Source organism: Callospermophilus lateralis, chromosome 2, assembly GCF_048772815.1.
Source record: "Callospermophilus lateralis isolate mCalLat2 chromosome 2, mCalLat2.hap1, whole genome shotgun sequence".
Taxonomy (NCBI): domain Eukaryota; kingdom Metazoa; phylum Chordata; class Mammalia; order Rodentia; family Sciuridae; genus Callospermophilus; species Callospermophilus lateralis.
In genome coordinates, this window is record NC_135306.1 from 176,350,653 (window position 1) to 176,358,113 (window position 7,461).

The 7,461-nt window shown below is 39.3% G+C and overlaps 1 pseudogene; it reads left to right on the forward strand.

Moving 5' to 3' along the window:
- Positions 1-1,635: 1,635 nt before the first annotated feature.
- Positions 1,636-3,294, forward strand: LOC143389849 (L-lactate dehydrogenase A-like 6B; annotated as a pseudogene).
- Positions 3,295-7,461: the final 4,167 nt, after the last annotated feature.

Sequence of the window (7,461 nt, forward strand, 5' to 3'; positions counted from 1 at the left end):
TCCTATGTATCCCATATCTGTTTTTCTTGCTCAGACCTCACTTCTGAGCTTCAGACAAATAAATTAAAAGCTTGAGACATTTCCACTTGAATAACTTAGAAGCCTCTCCTACTCTTCCAAACTTATTATTTTTGTATTATTGGTACATTACAACTATATATAATAGGAGGATCCATTCCTCCACAAAACCTGATCTATAGTCTACATTTCATATTTAGTGAATGGAACCAGCATCCACTGGTTGCCAACTAGAAGAAACCTGATACACATTCTATTTGCCTCTGCCCCTTGCCTCAGATGCTTTGAATATAAGTGCTTATTTCTATTCACCACTCATCTGTTTCTTTCCTGATTTATACTATATTACAAGATTCTTCTAACCAGTGTTTTTACCTCCTGTTTAGTCATTTTGATTCATTCACGTATCTATCTCCTACCGTGAAAATCTAATTCTCAAGAATTTTCATGATAATCATTGTTTCAAGATGACTTTTATTCAATTTATTCCACATGTATGTGCTAGATCTTATACAATCTAGCCCAACAAAAAGCCTTTTTTTCTTGCCATCTCCCTTTTGGATTCTGCCTTACTAGTTTTCTGAACACTATAACTGGCATCACCCATCCCATCCTGTTCCTGGATAATTCCTGTTTTATTGTGAGTTTTCATTCCTCCTTATCTGTGAGGAATATGTTCAAAAACTCCCAAGAGGTAAAAACATGGATAGTACCAAAATCCTATATCATACTATGGGCTTTCATATATATTCAACACAAGTTCAGCACCTTTTCCACTAATCACACACTGTGGCTGTAACTTTTGCAGCTGGAGATGTGACAGCAAATCTAGCATGCATTTCTTTTTCCTTCTTCACAATTCCATGGATAGATTTGTTCTTATTGTACTTACAACCTCTGGATATGATTTCTTTTCTTTCCAAATGGATCCCTTTCATTTTTTTTTTTACTTAAAGGAAACACTTTCCTGCTTCTCTTTGGCATATCCCATTGCCAGAATCATTACTCTTGCATTTTAGGGCCTTTGTTAGATCAAAATTGTTATTTGAAACAAGCACTTTGATACTGAGTTGATCTGATACCTGAAGTGGCTACTAAGCGACTAACAGGAAGATAGTATGTATAGTGTGGACACTCTGGGCAAAAGGTTGACTCATGTCCTTGGTATGGTGAAGTGGGATGGTGTGAGATTTCATCTGCTGCTGAGAAGAATGCACAATTTACAACTTGTTTAGTAATGCAACTTTTCAAGACATATTTTCATACTACAGTTGATTATGGATATGGAAACTGCTGAAAATGAAACAGCAGATAAGGTTGATGGCTGCACTTTCTAAAAGAAGTCCATTTGGCCCTGTAATGCTGGGTTAGGTAGCTATGACCATCATCAGGGTCATTCACAAATGTTCTGAGACTTAAACATGGAAACAGTCTTTGGGCCTAGTAAGCCCTCCTGTCTAGTGGAGGCTCGGGGGTCCACAGATAGTGAGCTTTCTGGGTTAAAGGTGGAATTTTCCTTAGTTTGAAGCCTGTAGCTAGAGTGCAAGCCAATTTGTTACAACGTAATCATGGGGTGGGAGTGCTCTGAAGGGTTTAGTAAGGGAAGTATGGCCACACATGCCCTCACCAGAGGTTTTCCTTGTCTTGAGAACTCTGGGCTTGAGCTCACTTTATGCCTGGTGTGGAGCTAATGTGATCGGCTTCACAGTATGGAAAACTTCAGTAGTTCACAGTAGGGTTAATGATCATCTTTCCACTTGTGAAGTTGTTTTAAGTAGGGGTTCCATCATAGGCTTTCCTTTGGCATGAGAAAGAATGGCATTCTCTTCTGGGGAGTTAGTGTTAAGAGTAACACCCTGGTGGTCCTTTCCCCTGTCCTGGAGCTCCTGTGGACTTCCCCAGGTATGGGTCTGTGGTGAGGACTGTAATAAAGGCAGTGGAGTCTTTCCTAAATAAAAGGTCCTTCAGTGAACACTCAGGAAAAACAGCTTGTTTCTCTCACAATGCTGGCAAATGGCACAGCAGGTTATTAGGAGATGAGAACATGCATACTAAGGCTCAAGATTCAATCTTAGTTCCATCTGGAGTTGATAGAAGCATTCTTATTTGGCATAATACCAAGAATAGAAAAGTAATAATTCTGTAGATCTGGGTTGGCCTGTTATACATGTTAACTTCTGGTTCCAGGATTTACTTGCTGGAGAAGTCCATTTCCAAGCATTAGTCTGAGCAGACCTGAGGGCTTGGTAAAGAGGCTTGCACAGCTGCGGCAGCAGGGTAAGGTGGGGTGGGGACAGCAACTGCGCCTGCGCTGTGGTGTCTAACCAGTGACTGCTTGGTTCTTGGTGCCTCGAAAATCTTTCCCATGATGTCTCTTTTCAGTTCTCTTCCACTGTCTTGGGTGCCCAGTACTGAGCTGGGCTGCGGGAGTTCTGTGGGATAGTCAAAGGGTGAGCAGGGAGGGAGCAATGTCTGGGTGCTGGTGCTCTGTGACAGCCTAAGTGGAGTTCAGCGGTGTTGGCTCTTCATGCTCTTGTGTGAGATGGCAACTGTGAAGCAAGAACTTGATAATTTAATATCAGAAAAGCTCTTTTATCACAGTAAGTTCTCCATTATAGGAACCGCCTCAGTGGGCATGGCCTGAGCTTTCTGCATCTTATTAAAAGGCTTGAGTGATGAACTTGCCCTTGTGGATGTTAATGAAGATTAACTGAAGTGGGAGACAATGGATCTTCAACATGGCAGCTCTTTCATGAAAATGCTAAATGTTGTTTGCAGCAAAGATGATTTTGTCATTGCAAACTCCAACCTGGTGATTATTGCAGCAGGAGTGCACCAGGAAAAGAAGAAACATGCCCTAACCAGGGACTGCTTGGTTCTTGGTGCCTCGAAGATCTTTCCCATGATGGCTGTCTTCAGTTCTCTTCCACCATCTTGAGTGCCCAGTACTGAGCTGGGCTGTGGGAGTTCAGTTCAGTGAAATGTGGCCATCTTTAATGATTTGCAGTATTTTTCAATACAGACCATATTGCACATTGATTGTTGTTTTCAATTGAGTAGGTATCTTAAATTAGGTCACCTGGAAGTTAGATGCATTTCACCCAGACCTGGTAATTATAAATGACTGTAATCTGGATACTGCTCGTTTGTTTCTTGGTTGGGCAAAAGCTTAGTATCTGTTCTGTATGCTGTCATGGGTGTGCCCTCAGCATGGAAACCCACCTGTTCCTGTATGAAGTGGAGTTAGAACCTTTAGATAAACATCAGCAAGGCTGAAACTTGCTTATAGGAACTTATAAAGATCCTGAGCCATGGAAAATGATCCCAATGAAGTAACTCCAAGTGTCTGTGAGACTATTAGGTGCATGAAGTGATAACCTTTCATTCTACCTGTAGTTGATATAATGGAAAGTATTTTGAAGAATTTCAGAAGAATTCACCCACTTTTCACCATAATTAAGGATCAATATGGAATAGATAAAGAAATATTCATCAGTGTTCCTTGTATAGTGGGAGAAAGACTTATAATGCATAAAAATAAAGCTGACCCTTAAAGAACCCCATTTGAAAAAAGTACAGAAACACTTTGGGGAGTTCAGAAGGAACTTCAGTTGTCTGAAGCCACTATTCTTAAGTTAATGAAAATAAGATAGAATGTGTGGCAATTTATATGCCAAGAACTTGAATTCCTAAAGTTGATGGAGAGACTCCCCTGTTTAACTCTTTAGTTATTTTATATACATCCAGATATGGAATAGTAATCATATTTTTCTAGTGCCTAAGTGACTGCATCAAAGATGGTAGTTTGGGTGTCTATGTTCTACCAGTTCTTGCCTTGTATGTCATTGCCATCTGGTCCAAAACCAGGTAAATATTGGTATTTATTATGTTGTAAAAATACTGATTCTTTTCATTAAATTCATGTGAATTAAAAAAAATCCCATTCTCCTCCCTTGGACATATGGTTGAAGTCCACCTTTTACCACCTTAACGTATACTGTGGTCATATAACTTGCTCTCACCAGTGAAATATATGCTGAGGCATTGTGTGACACATCTAGGCAGGAGTCTTTGAAAGCCAATATACAATTCTCTCTCAAGGTAACCACTAAAATTCAAGTAGTTGGAGGTTCTGTCAGTTTGGGTTGCAGACTGAGGAGATTTGGAGCAGAGCTATAGCCATCTGACAGAAATATCAAGTGCCCATTTGGTGTGATTATCCACTATGATTTTGAAATTACTTGATAACTTGACTTACTCTAGCTTCTGTTTATTAATATAAACAATCCTTGACCTACAGTGGTTCCACTTACAATTTTTAGACTTCAAGATGGTGCAAAAGCAATATGTATTCAGTAGAAACCCTACCTAGAATTTTGAAACTTGATCTTTTTCTGAGCTAGCAGTATGCTGTATAATGCTCTGTTGGCCAGTGGCAATGAACTGCAACTCCTGGTGAGCCATGTGATTACCAAGGCAAACAACTGATAGTCTGCAATGTACTGAGTTGTTAGCATTGTTTTGAATATAGGTATTCAATAAGTTACATGAGACATTTATCATTTTATTATAAAATAGGCTTTGTCATAGGTGATTTTGCCCAACTATAGGCTATTGTAAGTGTTCTGAGCATGTTTCATGTTTCAAGTCCAGGCTAAGCAATGATTTTTGGTGGGCTAGGTATAGTAAATGCATTTTTGACTTAGCAATATTTTCAATTTATGATGGGTTTACAGGGAAGTAACCTCATTGCAAGAGGAGGAATATCTGTACAGTGATCCTTCCTGTGTAATTTGATAATACTCCTCACCTGTCCCTTTGCTGTCTCTACCTATCTCCCAGTAGACTCTGCATTAGAAGGACAGAGATTATGTCTGTGTTACTCCCCTTTGCATCTCTAGAATCTAGCCAGTATCTGGCACAGAACAATAGCAAGGATAATAATGGTAATTACTTCTAAAGTGCATTTTGCACACATTCATTTGTTTATTCTGAACAGCAATCCCAGGGGAAGGGTTCTGTTGTTGTTCCTATTTTTAAAGGCGAGTAAATAAAGGCACAGGGAGGTTAAATAACTTGCTTAAGTTCACACAACTGAAATGTAGCAGAACTGATATTAGAATCCAGGTGAAGTTAGTTCTATAGTCTATAGTCTATACTCTTTTTTATTTTTTTTTAGTTGAACATGGACACAATACCTTTGTTTTACTTTTTTATTTTTATTTTTTTATGCAGTGCTGAGGATCAAACCCAGTGCCTCACGTGTGCAAGGCAAGTGCTCTACCACTGAGCCACAACTCAGCCCTATGTAGTCTATACTCTTAACCATTCTACTGTATTCCCTTTCTTAGTAACTGTTTATTGAATGAGGAAATGTTAAATAATAAATTCATGTTTAAGCAACTACTGAAAACTTTCCCCTGTACTAAGTCAAGCTTGCATACATTATGAAACTCAGTTCAGTTGTCATCTCCTCCAGTAAGCTTTCTTTTTTTAAATTAATAATTAAAATTAGGTATATGTAACAGCAGAATGCATTTTGATTCATTGTACACAATTGCAGCACAACTTTTCATTTCTCTGGTTGTACACGATGTAGCGTTGCACTGTATGTATGTGTAATCATACATGTACCTGTATGTGCAGCCATACATGTCCATCTCATTCCTCTATCTTTCCTGCCCACATGCACCCTACCCACCCCACCCTCCCCTTTGCCCAATCACAGTTCTTTCATTCCTCCCTGCGCCCCCCATTATGGATCGGTATCCATATATCAAAGAGAATATCTGGCTTTTTTTGCAGGGGGGATTGGTTTACTTCGCTTAGCATGATATTCTCCAACTCCATCCATTTACCTGCAAATGCCATAATTTTATTCTCTTTTAATGCTGAGTAACATTCCATTGTGTATATATACTACAGTTTCTTTATCTATTTATCTCTTGAAGGGCATCTAGGTTGCTTCTGCAGTTTAGCTATTATGAATTGAGCTGCTATAGACATTGATGTGGCTGCGTTACTATAGTATGCCGATTTTAAGTCCTTTGGGTATGGAGTGGGATAGCTGGGTCAAATGATGGTTTCATTCCAAGTCTTGATCTCCCCATTAAGCATCAAAGACCCTTTCACTGAGCTGCAATAATCATTACCTATGCCTCCAGTACTGCACAGTTGTCTTGCTGTACTGTAATTGCTGATCAGTTTGTCTTTCCAGTTTGTCTTTCCTACAGACTATGAACTACTCAAGGTCAATGACTAAGGCATATTTGCCCATCCTATCTGGTTATTAACTTAATGCATAGTATATTATAAATTGTTCAGTAAATTTTGGTTGAATAATTTTTAAAATGAATGGCCTTTTTATGAACATGATTTCTCAGTATTGGTTCATTGACATTTTTGGATAATTCTTCATTGTGGAGGCTGTCCTTCACAGTGAAAGATACTCAGCAGCAAGCACAAGCCAGTAGCACCCTTCTTCCACACTATGAAAATAAATGTTTTCAGGCATTGTCAAATGTCTCCTAAGGGGCAAAATCATCATTTTTTTTCTAGAAATCTTTACTCATTGATTATATATACTTATTTGGAAGTTATGTTAATTCTTTCCTCCCCTTCTCTCCTGTGCTGATTAGAATTCTACATTGCATGGGATAGAAACTCACCTGGAGCTAATTAAAGCCAAATTGTGGTATCTATAGAACCCAAGAAAATGAGTTTAACTGGGCCTCAGGACCAGAGGGGCCAACAACTTTGACTCAGTTTGGATCAGGCAGTTGTGACCAGTGTTAGAGGGTAGAGTGGAGCCTGGCAGTTCACATAGGATAGATAAATTGAGAACGGGAAGACTGGAGGACTATTTATTATAGAAAGTGCCTATAAAAAGTGCAATAGATTTCCATCAAAACCTCTTTCCGGGATAAACCCACAGAAAAAAGAAATTCAATTAATAAATAATCTGGAAGCAGGATGGGTTCTCCTAATGGAGAAAATTATTCCATTAAGTTGAATATTGGCCAATTCTTTGGTATCTGTTAGTAAAAGAAGCAGGGACTGCAGCCACACTGCAACTCAGCCAGTTTCACAGGATGTGTGGGATATGTTTGTGCAATTCCCAGAACAGGCATGGAAGCCATGTCTCCAGTAACTACGTAATTTTGTGTTCCAAAGTTGGTCTTGATCCCAAGCTCACTCTTTCCATCTGGTTATAGTGCTGTGGCTCTCCCTATACATCACACAGCATCTGATTATTTACATGTTTGCAGCAACTCCAGAGTCTCATTCACCCTCAGCTATTTACAAATTGTTGCCTCGTACTCCACCACAGGTTTAGTTTATCCTTTTGGAGAGCTGGCTTGGGAAATGCATGCAGTTAGAGTTGGGTAAAACCGAAGTATCCTGGCTCTGTGGTTTGTATACTGACGAAACTGAGGCTTGTGT